Below are 16,815 nucleotides of genomic sequence, written 5' to 3'. Positions count from 1 at the left end.
GGCCTTGTAATGGGCACTAGAAGCTGAAATGAACAGAACTTGACGTGAGCCCCTGGTACTGCTCCCCAAGGGTACGGGACTTGTAAATCTAATGGAACATTGGTATGGTAATTCTCCTCTTCCATTGACTACGGTACAGAAAGGGACAAAAAAAAAAAGCCCCTGCGAACAAAACACAAATTACCACAGCAATGCTAAGCCCCTCCAATCATTTGTTTGGTAATTATTTTTTTATTTGATCGCTTACAGTAGTATCGGTGACCTACAGTTCAGGCGTTCCTTGTCTGTTAATGAAGGGGTGTGTTAAGCGCCAGAGGCCAAGCCAGTCATTAAGAGTCTGAATAGGCCTCCCCTGCCGGTCATTATGGCTGTGATACTAGAAACTGAACTGTTTTGAAAGAGAGCACAGCACTCCAGTTTTATAGCCTAAGCGTTCACATCCATTAATGCAGTCTCATGGACTACTAGCATGGCATAATTGATATCTGCTGTTCATATTGTGAAAGCTTTCCTTTCACCTGACCTCATTGTATACCACTTCTGCTCACTTGGAGGATAACCGATCTTAACTTTTAGTACCAACTGCAACTGAAATATAGATCCGGACAGCAAATACAGACCTCAGGGCCCATCTAGTCTGCCCGTTCTTCCTGTCTACTACAATACTGCAAACCCTACTTCTTATCGCACGTTACCCTTGCAATAATAGAACTCTGCTGCTCCTGCTAATCACGGCCATTGTCGTTAAGACTGACAGCTGTTCCCTGCAGGATTGAAAGATTTTCTGCTAGGCCAGAACAGATTGATTTGAAGCACTCAACAAAGGATTAAAGGTGTCGGGCAGAGCAGTGGCATCCAGCTCTGATTTCTGACACCATTTTGTGTAATGGTGGCACCTTTTTTGCTTATCACCAGATTGCCTGCCATATTGATTGGAAGAACTGCATATTATCATAGCTCGACATTCCAAGACCAGGCAAATTGGTTTCTAAGCCAAAATATCTGGAGAGAAAAATGAGCATTTTTCTTCTTGTTGCTGATAGAAAAATCTGAAGGTTTGTACTAAACCTTAAGATGAACTCATCTGTCTGATAAGACCAATTTATATTGGCAGATGCACGGAGTTCCTTCCAGTGCTGGAGCACTGATTATAAGTAAATTTTGTGCTCACGCATTTCTGTCTAAAGGTGTAGGAACTCATCTGTTTTTCTGACTGATGATTTATATATAGATTAATAGATAAGGAGTTACAGTTACAATATAGTAATATAATTTAATGCATCATGTGGCACTGTAATCGGCAACAACAAAGGTTAATTATATGACAAATTCAGGATGCAATTTTTGACCTCCTTGTTTGGGCTGTACATTCTGCTGTTCGCAATGGATATCCCGTCACAGCCCATGTTCACTCCTTTTATTTATAAGTGTGGCTGTCTTAGAGGATTGGCGCAGTGCCATTGGGCCTGGGTTCTGCCTGGTTTGAAAAAATGTGGTCATATTACATCAGCGCTGTTTTCATTCCGCTGGCTTCCAATTTCAGTTCTGCATACATTATAAAATATTAACACTGATCCATAAAATTCTCACCAGTGAAGATGCTGTTTGGCTAGGAGCAAAACTACACTTCTGTGCTGTGCTCCTCCAAGAGCGCTGAGATCAGTAGATGGTTAGAGGTGGCTTCAGTATTCCGAGCCCATCTTGGTGAAGTCCGTGATAGAGCACGCTCCATAGCTGGCTCGAGGCTTTGGAATGCAATGCCTGAATCCCTAAGAATGACAACTGACCTCGTCTTTCAAGAAAATCTTAAAAGCTTGGACTTTTTATGCAACAGCACTTGATATCAAATAGTCTTGTGTTGCATATGTTGAACCAGAGAAGTGACAATTCCATTGTTTCTGTACTGTGTATATTATCATCTGTACTAGCATACTATGTATGGTTTTTTGTTTTTTTTTTTAATCCTGTAAACTGCCCTGATCTTCCTAGGAAGAACAGTATATAAATAATAAAATAAAAGTAAACTGATTCAAAATCTAGCTCAGGACAGGGGTGAACAACAGTCATTGTCAGCTGGAAGTTCTTTGGTGACCTGCATGGAACGAGTTGTTGGTTTCGGTTTGGTTCCTAGTGGACAGGTGTCCCGTGTTAGAGGAAAAACCACCATTGTAATAATTTGGCACCAGTTGGAACCATTATTGGTAGTCTTGGCAGAGGGCCAAGAGAATTGAGGAGGCAAGAGTAGAGTTGCAACTTGTTTGCAAGGTAGCATGGGGGAATCTTATGCTCCTGCCTGTGCTATATCAGTTCTGGGGCTAAATGGCAAACCATAGCTTCCTGTGTTGTTAGCCTTGCGCCTTTCACAAACGCCAGATTCACGGGGGGAGGGGATAAGGGTGTGCAAGTTTTGGTTTCGTTCATGCTTTACCATTGGTAGCTGAAGGTGAGTTACATTTAGGTACATGAGGTATTTCCGTGTACCCAGAGGGTTCACAGTCTAGGTTTGTAGCTGAGGCAATGGAAGGTAAAGTGACTTCCCCAAGGTCACAAGGAGTGGCAGTGGGATTTGATCCCTGGCTTCCCTGGTTCGGAGCCTTGCCTGAGCGCAGTAACTCTTAAGAGGCAAGCATAAATTTAATGCATAAACTTTGTTTTCAGTGTGTTTCTCTTATAAGTTAGGACACTTAGGCTGAAACACACTAAATAATTCTTCCAAAGCTCAAGAGGCCAGATAAGCTGACATTCTACAGGGGGATATTATAAGTGTTCATTATAGTGCCATACAGCATCAAAAAAAGAGTAATTTCTAAATGTAACTCTTTACATTCAAGGCTTACTTTCAGGTGCTGGGCACTGGATGATCTCCAATTACCAAGTGTTGAGCAGCTGTGGAGTTTTGTGGCTCCCTGGTCAACTCTGTGGGGGCTTAAGAACATAAGAACTTGCCATATTGGGTCAGGCCGAGGGTCTATCAAGCCCAGCATCCTGTTTCTAACAGGTGCCAATCTAGGTTACAAGTACCTGGCAACATCCCAAACAGTAAATAGATCCCATGTTTGCTATTGTACAGTGATAAGTTGTGGCTATTCCCTAAGTCTACCTGGTTAATAACAGTTTATTGACTTCTCCATCAGGAATTTGTCCACACCTTTTTTTACACCCAGTTACGCTAACTGCCTTAACCACATCCTCCAGTAATGAATTCCAGAGCTTGGAGTGCCATCACTGAGGGTAACGAGGGTTCTTCTGATTGTTCATCTAGTTTCTCTTTATAAGACCTAAATATTTATGTTTTTAATTACTTGATATAAGTGCAGCTTAGGAATGCATACTTTAAAAAAAATAATAATTCTTTCAGCCCAGTTGATTTGTTGCATCCAGTAGATTGCCACCTTTTTAAAAAGGGGATAGGAGCTGTCGCAGTAAGCAGTGATGATAATTACTTCTAGAATCTAATAGCAAATTGCAGGGAATGCTCTGCAATCTGACGAAAACTGGATGAGATGAATTTTTCTTGCTTTCAGTCTATAATATGGTACTTTGATGTCAAGAATAGGATTGACATAATGAGCCCATTGTTTCAAATCCACTCAAGGAAAGACCTTTTAACACAGTAACATAGTGTTAATGTCTTATTCCTAAAGGACATAAGAGGTTTATATGTTTGTTTTTATGCCACACATGTGGTGAAGATGAGTACCTAAAAGCAATTACAATTTTCAAACATTTTTCCTATTTTGCTTCACTGCAATTTACTACATTTTTTTTCAGTAAACATTATCTAAAACGTGCCGCAGAAACGCAGAGGATTTAGAATTGGTCGGCAGGCTTGGGAACCGTTGACGTAGTCTTTGTAACTCAAGAAAAAATTCTAGTATTCTTAGCCTTGTGGCAATAAGTGTGGCTGAGAGAGAGAGGTATGGCCAGTGGTAACGTTCAACTAGAAAACCTTGAAATAGGATTTAGAAACAGGTTTACCAGGACAGGTGCTCGCCGCTTAATGACGAAAGTGAACTGATTATTAAACTGAAAGAACCTGGAAAAGGAATGTAGAGGGGAAGCTTCAAGAAAGACTTCCTGCTCTTCCTCTGTCAGAAATCCAAGGAATCCAGAATGGCTCCACAGCCAACACACGAAGAAAACACCCAGGAGAACGTGGAAAGGCCAGGCAAAGGTGTTGATTTTCAGTGGAAGGTACAAAAATTCATCAAGCATTTCAGCGCTTGAGGATATCACAAAGGAATCATGTTGGCTCAGATATCATTTGACTCTGCAGGAGCTGCAGCCATAATTTATTGGAAAACAATACTTGTGTTGTGCCCTGGAGTGTTCACTGTGGAAACGAATGGGGAAACTAGAGAAGACTTGTCTCTCTTTTTTTTTTTTAACTTTGTGATTAATATTAGTTTTTGATCTCTTAGTAAAACAGAAAAGACGTTAGAAAAGAATATAATATTGATAGGGAGCTGGAAGGAGGATATAGTTTGACTTGTATGACTTTATATTTGATTGCGATAGTGGATGGTGGGAGTTGTAGTTGCGATGATATGATTTCAGCCTTTGGATGGTAGAATTTCAAGAGCCCAAACTTTGTCATTCACTATGAATTTTGTTTCTCTGGTGCTTCCTTCTCTTCTTAATCCCATTCTCATATCCCCTCACCCAAAAAAAAAGGGTCTGGTAAGATTATTGTAACATCCTGTTAAAAAGTATTTGTAAAGTCTCTTGGAATGTAAACAGTATTTTGGAGCCAGCTGTAGAAAAGAGCATTTTGATGTGCAACACGAAGATTCATGTTGTTCTGTAAGAACGATATAGATGACATTAGTGATATATCCTGGCTTTTCCCAGTATTATGTTTTTTTTTATGGGTATAAGTACCATGTTTGGCAGAGAGCTCATTTTCCACAAATTACCTTAACTGGACATTTTGGAGATTTGAAATACATTTCATTTTATCCATTATTTTCCATTTGGCCCGGCAGTTTCAGCCTGCTGCTTTGGTTTCATGGCTCTGTCAGAACCATTAAAATTCTCATTTGCAACTACCTGGGCTTTTTCCACCTATTTTGTTTCTCTCTCTCAACCCAACCCAGCACAGCACAGTCATTGCAGCACAACCCTGAGCAGGGGCCACAAATCATGATTCCCTCTGGGATGGGGTTGCCGTGGACCCCAATTCTGGCAATGAAGTGTTACTGTTGAATGATGGCAGATATTCCCTTAGCCAGCCCGGGGAGCAGAATCCTGGTCTGGGGTCTCTAACATAGGTCTTCTGCACGGCAGTATACAGCATCGGTTTTATAACGTTGGTATTGCAATGTGAATACTTCCAGCAGAGTTTATCTCCTAAAATACCCGTCTGTGGAAATGGGGAGGAATGCTGTGCCTTTAATTTTAGGGTTCCGCCACTATTGTCACATTTTTGGGGTTTTTTTATGGATGGCTTTTCCCATCTGTGTTTTTGTTTTGTTTTGTTTTTTAATCCCCTTGGCCATGGACAAGACATTCAGGTACCAAACAGCATTGCAAGCTTTCCTTTTAGGCCTAAGATTTCAATTTTAGATTCTGTGCACTTGGGTCTGAATTTTATCTAGGGTTCACGGTAGATAGCTTAACATGAGACGTAATACTCCAGATGGCAGCATTACTGCATATTATAACCAGGTAACCTGTCATGATTCAGTAAAACTTAAGTTCAGAACAAAGAAATACAATGCCTTTTTAGTCTACCAAAAATAAAATTACATTAAAGACAACCAACAAGGAATAAACTTGTGGCTTGGCCACAGTACTGCATGCAGTGGCACAGAAGATTTGATTTTATCTTCTGGCCTTCTGGACAAGTCAAAGCTTAGGCATTTTTCAGAGGCAGAGTAGGTGCCTGCTGCGATTGAGTGACCCCTGCTGGTAGAAGAGTGATGCTGCTGATCCTACTTGGGTCTTCTTCCAGTAAGGAAATTAAGCATATACTGTCGGGTAAGGGATTAAAGAGGGAAGATACAGGAAAATATCAATCCTTCCTCCTGCAAAGGAAGCAAAAATTGAGAAATGTAAAGAGGGTATCTTTTTATAAGGCTTCATGTTATATTTGTTCATAAAATTCAACCAATTACTTCAGGTCTATGAACCAAATAAACCCTGAAACCCAAACCTAGTTGAAAGTGTCAATGAGGGAGACTGGGGAACACAACTGGGAGTCAGTTTCTAGTAATCATTTTCAGTTAGTCTTTACTGTTAATAATGTGAAGTTAACTCAGCTGAAAGGAAATCAAAGGTCATTAACATCAAAAGTCCAGAAAATATGTCCCTTCTTTTCCTGTGTTGTAGTCTTACTTTTAAGCTACAGTATTTTGTTTTTTAAACTAATAGTGTACAATTTTAAACCCTTCAATTTATTTTCTTGTCCTATATCTTTGATGTAACTTTTTCTTTGTAAACCGTTGTGATGTAAATACGAACAACCGTATATAGCCTGACTTAGAATTGTTCCATCACTCACTTATGTAAATAAACAAACGCCAAATCACGCTTACAAGCTATCAAGAGGTCGGCTCCTTGCCTCCCTCCCTTGTATATAGTACTTATCTTCATTCTCCCTTTCTTTATTTCCTACTCCCAGTTAAGGCATCCTTGTTATAATGTAACTTTATGCTCCTTTAAATTGTCTCTTGTTGATTGGTTAGTTAAAGTTACTGCTTAGTTCGATGTAAACCGAGTTGATTTGATTTGTATCAAGAAAGTCGGTATATAAAAGCCTTTAATAAATAAATAAAATAAATATACAATTTTTAAATTAAATAAATACTTGGACAAAGATAAGGACAATCATTGTTTTAAAATATAAGCATTTGAGATTATCAAGGTTCTCACCTAAAAAAAAAAAATAAAAAAAAAAATATATATATATATATATTTACATTTACTGTGGCTATCTTGAAAACAAAACCTGCTTGAGAGATTCGAGAACTGAGCTTGGTAACCACTAACCTATAATGATTTTATACATGCATACAGAACATGCTTTGTCAGTTTGTTGGAAGTAGTGTAGTTTATAATTTTGGCTTTGCTTCTTTGTGTACTGTCTTACTCATGCCACTATATTTTCTGATCATAGACACTCTGACTCTTCTAATGTTTCTCTCTACAATAGAAACATAGATCATATGGCCCATCCAGTCTGCCCATCCACATTTGTTGTTCAGCTTTTATAGTCCCTTCTCCTCCCTCAGAAATCCTCTTGTCCCATGTTGTCTTGAATTCTGATACTACCATGGTCTCCACCTCTCCCTATCCTGTGCATTTATTCATTAGATACATTTAAATACCTCCATTACAGTTCCACTTTCCTCCTTTTCTCCAGGATTAGCATATTTAGATCTTTTATGATGAAGTTTGTTGACTATTTTAGGACTAGAAGTTTGAATTTTGTGTGATAAGTCGGGAACCAGGGTTCCCGACTTATCACACAAAACGGGGGTAATGTGCTCAAGTTTCTTTGTCTTTGCTATTATATGGGCCACTGTGCAAGTTATAAACGGCGGTTAGGGGTATTGGGGATACCAGTGTACAGAACATTGTAGAACTCTATTCGAGAGATAATTGAAGCTTTGTCAACAGTTGCAATAGTGTCATCTAGGAAAGGTCACAGATGGCTCCGCATAGACGGTAGAGAGTCGATTTAGAGACTGCTTGAATCTGGGGTTTGCTGAGTTGAGAGTCTAGGACAGGGGTCGGGAACCCATGGCTCGCGAGCCAGATATGGCTCTTTTGAGGGCTGCATCTGGCTCGCAGACAAGTGTCGCCATACTTCGCGGTTCCCCGCTGACCCAGCTGCTCCCCGGTCCTCCGCCGCCCGGGCTTAAAATGCTGTCAGCCCGGGCGGAACGCGGCAGGACAGCTGGAGTCAGCGGCACCGGCGTGCTCTCTTCTCCTCCCCCCCCCCGCGGCCCGGAAGAGGAAGTGGAGAGCATCGGGTGCCTGCGCGGGAAGAAGAGACCACACTAGCGTGGTCTCTTCTTCCGCGCAGGCACCCGATGCTCACCACTTCCTCTTCCGGGCCGCGGGGGGGAGGAGAAGAGAGCACGCCGACTGGAGTCATCCGGGTGCCTGCGCGGGAGTCATCGGGTGTCAGCCGGGTGCCAGCGCTGGAGTCATCGGGTGCCTGCGCGGGTCTTCCCGCGCAGGCACCCGATGCTCTCCACTTCCTCTTCCGGGCCGCGGGAAGAAGAGAGCACCGGCGTGCTCTCTTCTTCCCGCGGCCCGGAAGAGGAAGTGGAGAGCATCGGGTGCCTGCGCGGGAAGAAGACTGCAGCGCGGCTCGGAGGAAAATGAAAATCTTCAACCGCGGCCGATGGGACTCCGCCTTCGCCTCCGCGAGGGCTGAAAATGAAGGAGGTTAGCGTTGGGAGGTGGCTGCTGCTGCCGCGAGTTCCCGGGGGGGGGGGGGGGGAGAGAGAGTGAATGAGCGAGCAAGCATGTGTGTTTGAGATCCTGTGTGTGTGAGGGAGAGATTGCATGTATGTGAATGATTGAGAGCCTGTATATGTGAAAGAGAGTATGTCTGTGATTGAGATCCTGCCTGTGAGAGAGAGAGCATGAATGTAAGTTTACCATTGGGAACCTGTATGTGTAAGTTTGTAATTGAAAACCTGTTTGTTTGAAAGAGTATGTGTGTATGATTGAGATCCTTTGTGTGTGAGAGAGATCATGTGTATGTATGATTAAGAGCCTGTGTGTATAAGTAAGAGAGAGATCATGTGTGTCTGTGTCTGATTGACAGCTGGTTTAGGTGATGGAGCATGTGAGTATGTGATTGAGAGCCTGTGTTTAAATGAGAGAGAGAGACCATGTGTGTCTGTGTGTGATTGAGAGCTGATTTAGGTGAGGGAGCATGTGAGTATGTGATTGAGAGCCTGTGTGTAAATGAGAGAAAGAGAGGACATGTTTGTAAGCATGTGAATGAGAGTCTGTGTGTGAGAGAAAAAGACAGCATGTATTTATGTGATTGAAAGCCTGTGTGTGTGTAAGCGTGAAAAGATAGACAGCATGTGTGTAAATGTGTAATTAAGAGCCTATATAAGTGAGAGAGAAAAACATTTGTATATGTGAGTGACTGAGAGCATGTGTGTATAGGTGTGTCATTGAGAGCCAGTGTGAGAGAGAGCGCTGGTATGTGACTGAGAGAGGAGAAAGTTCCAAGCAAACCACCCCACCTCCTGCTAATTCAGAACAATCTCAGGACACCTGGATATCAAACGTTCCCAGGTATGCAGAGCAAAAAAATTTTTGTATCCTTATTATTTTTCATTACTGGATCTTTGTGTCTGCTATTTTGAAATATTTTGTTGGTATCTGGAAATGTTTTATATGAGTTTTTAATTATTGGATATTCCACTCATCAGCTGTTTCGAAATATGTTCTTTTTGTTAGTACAGTTTTACTGCTGATGATTTTATATTTCTTGATTTGTTTTATAAGGATGTGTGATGTTTCTTTTTTCCTTTGTTACACTGCATACAGAGACTCTGGCTTGTTGCAGTTTCCAATTCAGTTTTTGTCTGCATGCTTCTTGTTATGCGTTTTGGTCTCTTTATTCTATGTTAGGTGAGGGACAGCACGTGATTCAGGTGAGGTTTTCTGCTGGCGTGTAGTTTCTGTGTAGGACTCTATAGCAGCCTGACTTGGTCCGTTTTCCTAATAGGAGATGTATTGGTGTCTTAAGGCCTGGTGTAATATTTTCAGAGACTTATTGTACTTTAAAAGTGTGATCTTACATAAAATGCACACATTTACTTGTATTTAGTTTTAAACATATTGTATGGCTCTCATGGAATTACATTTTAAAATATGTGGCGTTTATGGCTCTCTCAGCCAAAAAGGTTCCTGACCCCTGGTCTAGGATAAATCCTAGTCTCTGCACTTACATAAAAACATAGAAATGACGGCAGAAAAGGACTAATGGTCCATCCAGTCTGCCCAGCAAGCTTCCCATGGTAGTATCTGCCGTGCAGGTTATCCTCATGTATCAGAGCTACTTGACTTGCTTTGCTTATGGACTTGGCCACAGAAGCAGTCCTGTGTTTTGGTTTTTTTTTTTTTTTCTTAATGTCTTGCGTATCAGGACTCCAGACAGTAAAAAAAAAAAAAAAGTCATATCTTATGTTGGTTATCTCTGAATCCAAATTTATCGTTCCTCCATCCCCCATCCCTTCCTTCGAAGCAGAGTGTGATGCTGTGGTTTCATCAAAAGCATCAAGGCTTATTTTTTAAGGGTAGTAATCCCATGCCTTCTATTAAGGGTAGTAACAGCTGCTCTGTGCAGGTTACCCCATGAGTATCAGTTTCCCAGAGCATAAAAGTCAGGACCCTCGGTTGCTGTCCTTTTTCCTCTGCTGTTGAAGCAGAGAGCAATGTTGGAGTTGCATCAAAAGTATAAAGGCTTATTAGTTAAGGTAGTAACCGCCACACCATCAAGTTACCCCCGTGCATGCTTTCTTAGTTTCCTTTAGGATTTGGCCGTAGAAGCAGTCCTGTGCTTTTTCCCTTATGTCTGCATATCAGTATCCCAGACCATGGAAGTTGGGGCCCTTGTTTGTCTTCTGAAACTAATTCCTCTTTCCCCCCTGCCATCTAAGCAGGAAGCAATGTTGCACTTGCGTTAAAAGCATCAAAGCCTTATGGTTAAGGGTAGTAATCTCCATACCTTCTGCTAAGGGTAGTAACCACCGTACCAGCAAGTTACCCCCGTGCATTTCTGTTCTCTAGCCTTTAGAGATCTACAGTGTTTATCCCGTGACCCTTTGAATTCTGTGACTGTTCTCTTCTTCTCCACCATCTCTGGAAGGGCATTCCAGGCCTCCACAACCCTCTCCATGAAGAAATATTTCCTGTTCTGAGTCGTGCCCTCTGGAGTTTCATTTCGTGACCCCCTAGTTTTGTTTTCTTTCCAATGGAAAAGGTGGGTTGTTCCATCAAGGACCACTTCTGGGAAGGGGTGGTTGGGTTCTTGCTTCCCAGTCCATAACATCTCAATTTTTATTTGGGTTGAGGCTAAGTTTGTTATGGTGAAACCAATTTGTGATTGTTAGGCAGGTGTTTAGGTTAGAAATGGCTACTTCAAGGTTTGTGCTGAGTGGAACCAGTTGTTGTATGTCATTGGCATAGGAGTAATATGTGATGTGGTGGTCTTAAATGAGTTTGCTGAGAGGAGCCATATAGATGTTGAATAAAGTTGGCGAGAGGATGAAACGTCATGGAGAGAGTTTGTGATTCTGAGAGAGTTGTTCCTAGGGCAACAAGACTGGGTAAGCTCGAATAGGAAGTGGGTGAACCAGGTCCGAGAATGGAGATGAGGATGTTATGGTCTATTGCAATGTTTCCCAACTGATGTGCCATGGAAAAGCTACCACCTGATGCTCAGATCCAGGCCAGCACCTGGGCTCTGCTCTCAGCACTTCCTAGCAACAAGTGAAATCAGTGGTGTCTCTAAAAAGTGTAGGAGCTTCTTTCTGAGAACATTTGTGATCATGCATGCCTCCTCTTTTTAGCTACAACATGAGCTCCAGAGTGTTGTAATTAATGGGCAGCATACAGGGCACAGATAACTGGGCCCCATATTGTGCAGCACACACATTGCATGTAGCACCTCCTTATCTTCCCCGTCTTGAGGAGCTCATTTGAATTCTTCCAGCCCTCTCCTATCCCCAGACTGAGTGAGTTGGGGAGTGTGCACTTAGTCTGAGTGTTAGGAGTAGCAGCAGTGAAAGAGCTCTGACAGTCACATGCAGCAGTCGAGGTAACTAACTTGGCCGGCTGCTTACACCACATAGATTTACATACACGTGCAGGATAAGGGAGAAGAGGGAGCTGGTCCATTGTAATAGTTTCTTGTGTGTCTCTGCCTGCTCCACAGAGGTTGGTGTTGCCACACAATATTTTTGTTAACGTAGGTGTGTCTTGGGTTTGAAAAGCTTGGGAAACGCTGCTCTGTTTCGAATGCCGCAGATAGGTCCAAAAGTATTAGCAGTACTGAATTACCATCATCAATAAACAATAAACAGTGTGAGTTCATTATCCAGACTTGTTAATATAGTCTCAGAACTATGGTGGGAACAGAAGCCAGATTGGAAGGGATCCAAGGCATTGGTGGTGATCAGATTATTGGTTAGAGAATTGATTTAGTACTGCTTTCTATAATCTTGCTTAGCAGAGAGAGAGAGAGAGAGAGAGGGTAGAAACGGGGTGGTAGTTGTTTGGGTCATTGGGGTCCAAGGTCGGTTGTGTTTTCAAGCTGTGTCTGATTCTTGCTCTTTTTAGACATTGTAATTACAGCTCTGATAGTGATGCATTGATGATGGTTTGGATGCAGTAAAGTAGTCCAGATTGTACTTGTTGGATTAACTATGATGGGCAGGGATCTTCATAACTGGACTTATTTTACTGCACCAACTTTCTGGTTTCCATGCTCCTGATGAAGGGGATGGGCTGAAACACCGACGTGAATATTTCTTTCATGGATTCCACTGCACCTTGGCCATTTGTTACTCTTACAGTTTTCACTGGCCTCCAGGATGACGAGAGAGTGTTTGGTTGCTAGCAGGGAAAAAGCTGGCTCACCTTCCTCTAACACATCCAGTTATCAGGTGCTTATGAAATGTTTCCTGACAAATAATGAATATTGTCTGGTCTTTTACCTACTTTGACAAAGAGCATTGTCTCACCTTGCCATTTGTAGGATAGCTACTTTGGGACGAGTAGGAGCAGGGTAGAAATATTCTAACAGTCAGTGGTGCTCAAATTTCACCTGCTTTCTTTTATGCTCTAATTTTCACACAATGACATCAATGAATTCTTATTAAGGCCCTAATGTGAGCAGAGGACAGGCTTGCAAGATCCCAGGTTAGACAATAAGCTCTACCAAAGGATTAAACCTATCGCACATCCTTTCATCTGCACCGCTCCACAACGCCTTATGGTGGTTTCCAGTCCTAACAGAGATTGATGAGACCCAGCTACACATGCTCATTTCTGCGTGCATGGGACATTTTATTCTTCTTTGGAGTTTATGGGATCTAGTGAGAGTTTGAGAGCATCTGAGATGGGGCCCAGTCTGCATGCGACAAGCACAGTTCTTGAGAAGGAGGGGGGAGTATCAACCATTGCATGGCGACGAGACCTACCGGCCAGCCTCCAAATGCACAAATCCTGAGTGAGGCGAGAGCTGCAGTCATTGGCTCCCGGACATAGGTCTGTTACCGTAATGCTGTCCTACAGACAGGAGGACAAAAAGCAAATGTATTCTGAGAGTGGCTCTGCTATTGAGAAGAAGCCAGCAGGGAGAGGAAGATGACTAGCACGAAGACCTTGACTTGAGACATTCGTATGTAACTTTAGCGTATTATTTTTTTAGAGGACAGGCAGGAAATGTTTTTCATTTCCTATTATGTTAGCGTCCTGTGCTTTTTAATTTTTTTTTTGCCCCCTTTACTAAGTAGATTTCTCTTCCAGTTGGGATTCCAGCTCAGTTTCTGTTTTCTTTTTTTTTTTTTTTAAACAGATACAAAAAGAGGTTGAATTAGCACAAGTTTGAAACTTGTGAGCACTAACGCTAGTCAAAGCTTCAACCCTTATGAATCACTTTTCCAAGGAAATTTGCTCCAAGCGGCATGCAGCTAGCCCCCTACTTAGGTTTGCTGTTCCATGAGCCTTCATTTGCAACTATGTGGATTTTTTCCCCTTAAACTTTATTTATTCACATTTCTTTTCCACTTTTGCAGTAGTATCTCAAGAGGAAGTACAGTAAAATGAACATGATAAATATAAAACAAAAGACGGCGCATAAGCTATGTACAGTTAAAAACCAGCTGCCATTTATTTACCTGCATCCCCCACCCTTCACTCTCTCTCCCTTCTAGCCCAACCACTGTGGCCACAATCCTCGGCCAGAGGCCACAGGTCACGAGCACCGCAAGCTGGGCCAGCAGGTTGCGCAGTCGAGCGATGTTTAGGACTCTCTCTTCTGATCCGTGAAGCCTTCCTGGCGTGAGGACCCAAAGCTGGGCTAGGGAAAACTACCTGCTTTTCTGCACAGATATGAAGCACTGCTGCTTTATTAAAGGAAAGGCAGGGCAGGTTAAAATGTTGGAGTATTCGTTACATTGTCAAATATTCATATGGAAAAATGTCGGGTTTTCCTTACAGAATTGCAGCCGGCAGACTAAGGAGGAGTAAATGTATCCATTAGATAAAAGAACTGCAATAGGAAATTGTTGAATGATAACATCATTAAAAAAAAAAAGCAAACAAAATCTCAAAGCAAACTGAAACCTTCCCAAAAATCCACACCCAGTGAAATTTTTTCATTTTAAGTTTCTGGATCGATGTAAACATTGAAGTGTTTGCCTGAGTGAGTGCAAATTGAAAGCAGTTGATGATGTATTTTCTAAAAAAAAAAAAAAGACCTATTTTCTCCGAATAGTAGCAGAATTGGATTTGCGAGCTGATTGTTGTGCTTCCCGTCGGCACTTCTGGGTCCTGGGCAGAGTGTGTAGAAAAAACAAACCTGACAACGCAGCTTCTCTTAGAACATGAAAGGGTTCTATTCAGAAATATCTGGGTTCCATGCTCCCAGATATTTACTGAATGATAACCATGACTTGCATGGTTATCATCTGATCTCACTACAGATTGTAGAGCTCATGAAAGGTGCCAGATCCTTAAATATAATAATTACTGAAAACCTTGAGCAAAGGACAAGCTTGGAGGGATTTTTTTTCCCCCTGAGAGGTCAAATAATTCAGCTCTAAATGTAATTCCACCAGGATCGCATTTCCCAATGATGGCCCAATAAAGGCAAAAACCTTCCTCGTTGAGGAAGACAGCTTTACTGCCGAAAGTCCAGAGGTCATAAGTACAACAAGTTACACATACTGGAGTAATTTAGATGGCCGGTAGGCCACCAGCAAATCCTCCAGGTACAGGATACCTCGATGCATGGTCTTGAGCATCAAACATAGGATAGTAATCAAAACTCTTTGTTGCACAGTCAACCAGTACAACTTAGCAAGTAGAGGAGTTATGTGATGTGATACCTTCTTTCCCAATAGCTACCTAGCTGCAGTATTCTGTACTGCTTACAGATGTCTAATAACTGTTTTTGGTACAATGAGGCTGTGGGGGTGGCCAGCAGAGCCTATCCTGATAGCTAACAAAGAGGTAACAGAAGTGTGGTAGCTAACGGAGCCCAGCCTTCTAGCCATGGAAAAAGGAAGCAGGACAGTTGGTAGAGAACATCCTGCTGGCCGCTGATGTACAGTTATGTGGCTAGCACCACGAGCATTTTCAGACCTCGCGAGCTGGTAATTACTGACCCTACTGATCTTGTGCATTGTGATAGCAGCACAGCTAACCTGCCAGCAAGTTTTGCAAATGTTTCCAGTGCCAGGCACGCAACCACAGGTCAGCCTAAGGAGAGAGAAGGGAGAGATTGGAGGGAGGTGGTGGTGTGGGAGTGAGCAGGAAGAGGTTGGAGGCAAGGAGAAGTGGTGGGGAAGGGCATGGGGATGAAAGGGAAAGACGGGGGATGGGGAGGAGGGAGAGATTTGGGGTTGGGAGAATGGGACGGGATTGGAATGAATGCGGAGGGATGGGATTGGGGGTAAGGAAAGGGTTTGGAGGTTGGGGAGGAATCGAAGGAAAAGGAAACCTGCTGCTTGTCACACCCCTGGCATGTTCACTTCCAATTTGTTTTCCAAGCATGTTATGGTAAAATATTGATTTTTTTTTTTTTGCAGTAGATGGGAAAGGAATGTAATCCGGACACAATGATGACTCATGAGAGTGACAGCAGTTGGGTTGAGGGTAAGGCAAGGATTCTGCCTAATGCTTTGTTTTGCTGCTCCAAGATCTGCAGTTTTAAGTGTCAGAGCAGTTTTTTTTTCAGGTTTTAAGAAAGTACCAGAAGGAAGTATTTTCCTTAAAAGAGCTCGAGTACCAGAACTCATCAAATGAAGCTGAAGGGAGGGAAGCTCAAAAGAAATTTGAGAAAATATGTTTTCACGGAGAAGGGTGGTAGACGCCTGGAGCAGATTTCCAGAGGGAGGTGATAGATACCAAAACAGAATCAGAATTCAGGCCTGCATAGGGCAGAGACAAAGGGCCCTCGGCGGAAGACCACAGATTAGGAGAGGCCTGGGGCAGCACGATCGGAAGGCACAAATGGCAGACAGGGTAGGCCAAATCATCCTCATCTGCCGGCATCTTCGATGTTTCAGTAATATCGCCACGCGAGTGGAGGACCTTTCTTGTGAAGACAGTGACTGGTTGTCCCGTAAAGCCAACTGGCTGTGGGGTCTCTGAGGAGCAGGTTTGGGAACCACTGAATTGGAAATATAAACTGCTGTTGATGGCGATAAGGCCAAATATGTGCTTATCTTGGTTTTCTTGCCTTTCAATTACTTTTATACTTCCTTCACCACTTTTGGGAGGCTGTTCCATCTATCTACCACCCTTTCTGAGAAGAAATATTTCCTTAGTATCTGCCCGCTGTCGAAAATTAAATGGAGATTGTTTGCCACGCCTGCTGCAGTCACTGTGACCCTCCTTCAGCCTGTGCGGGCCTGTGGAGCCGTTGCAGCTGTTTTTTGTCTGCTGGCTCGTGCGGGTCACCGTCTTCTGGCCGTGCCAACCCGCGTGGTCGATGTCCCTCTTTTTTTTTTTTTCCCACCTTCTGGCTGCTGGATGCCCACCTGCATCGATGCATCACTCGGCCTTTGCACATGCAGTGACTGCCACTGCTGGCCCCCGGCAGACTTA

At 42.8% G+C, this 16,815-nt stretch overlaps 1 protein-coding gene across 2 annotated transcripts in view; it reads left to right on the top strand.

Annotated features, from left to right (window-relative positions):
• The window catches only part of ATXN7L1 (ataxin 7 like 1), a 265,888-nt gene that overhangs the window by 28,684 nt on the left and 220,389 nt on the right, over positions 1 to 16,815 (top strand). The gene's annotated exons all lie outside the window — the stretch shown is intronic.

This window comes from Rhinatrema bivittatum, chromosome 9 (genome assembly GCF_901001135.1).
Source record: "Rhinatrema bivittatum chromosome 9, aRhiBiv1.1, whole genome shotgun sequence".
In the NCBI taxonomy this organism is placed as follows: domain Eukaryota; kingdom Metazoa; phylum Chordata; class Amphibia; order Gymnophiona; family Rhinatrematidae; genus Rhinatrema; species Rhinatrema bivittatum.
Note: the sequence above shows the minus strand (reverse complement) of the source record. Positions and strands in the feature narration are given on the sequence as shown.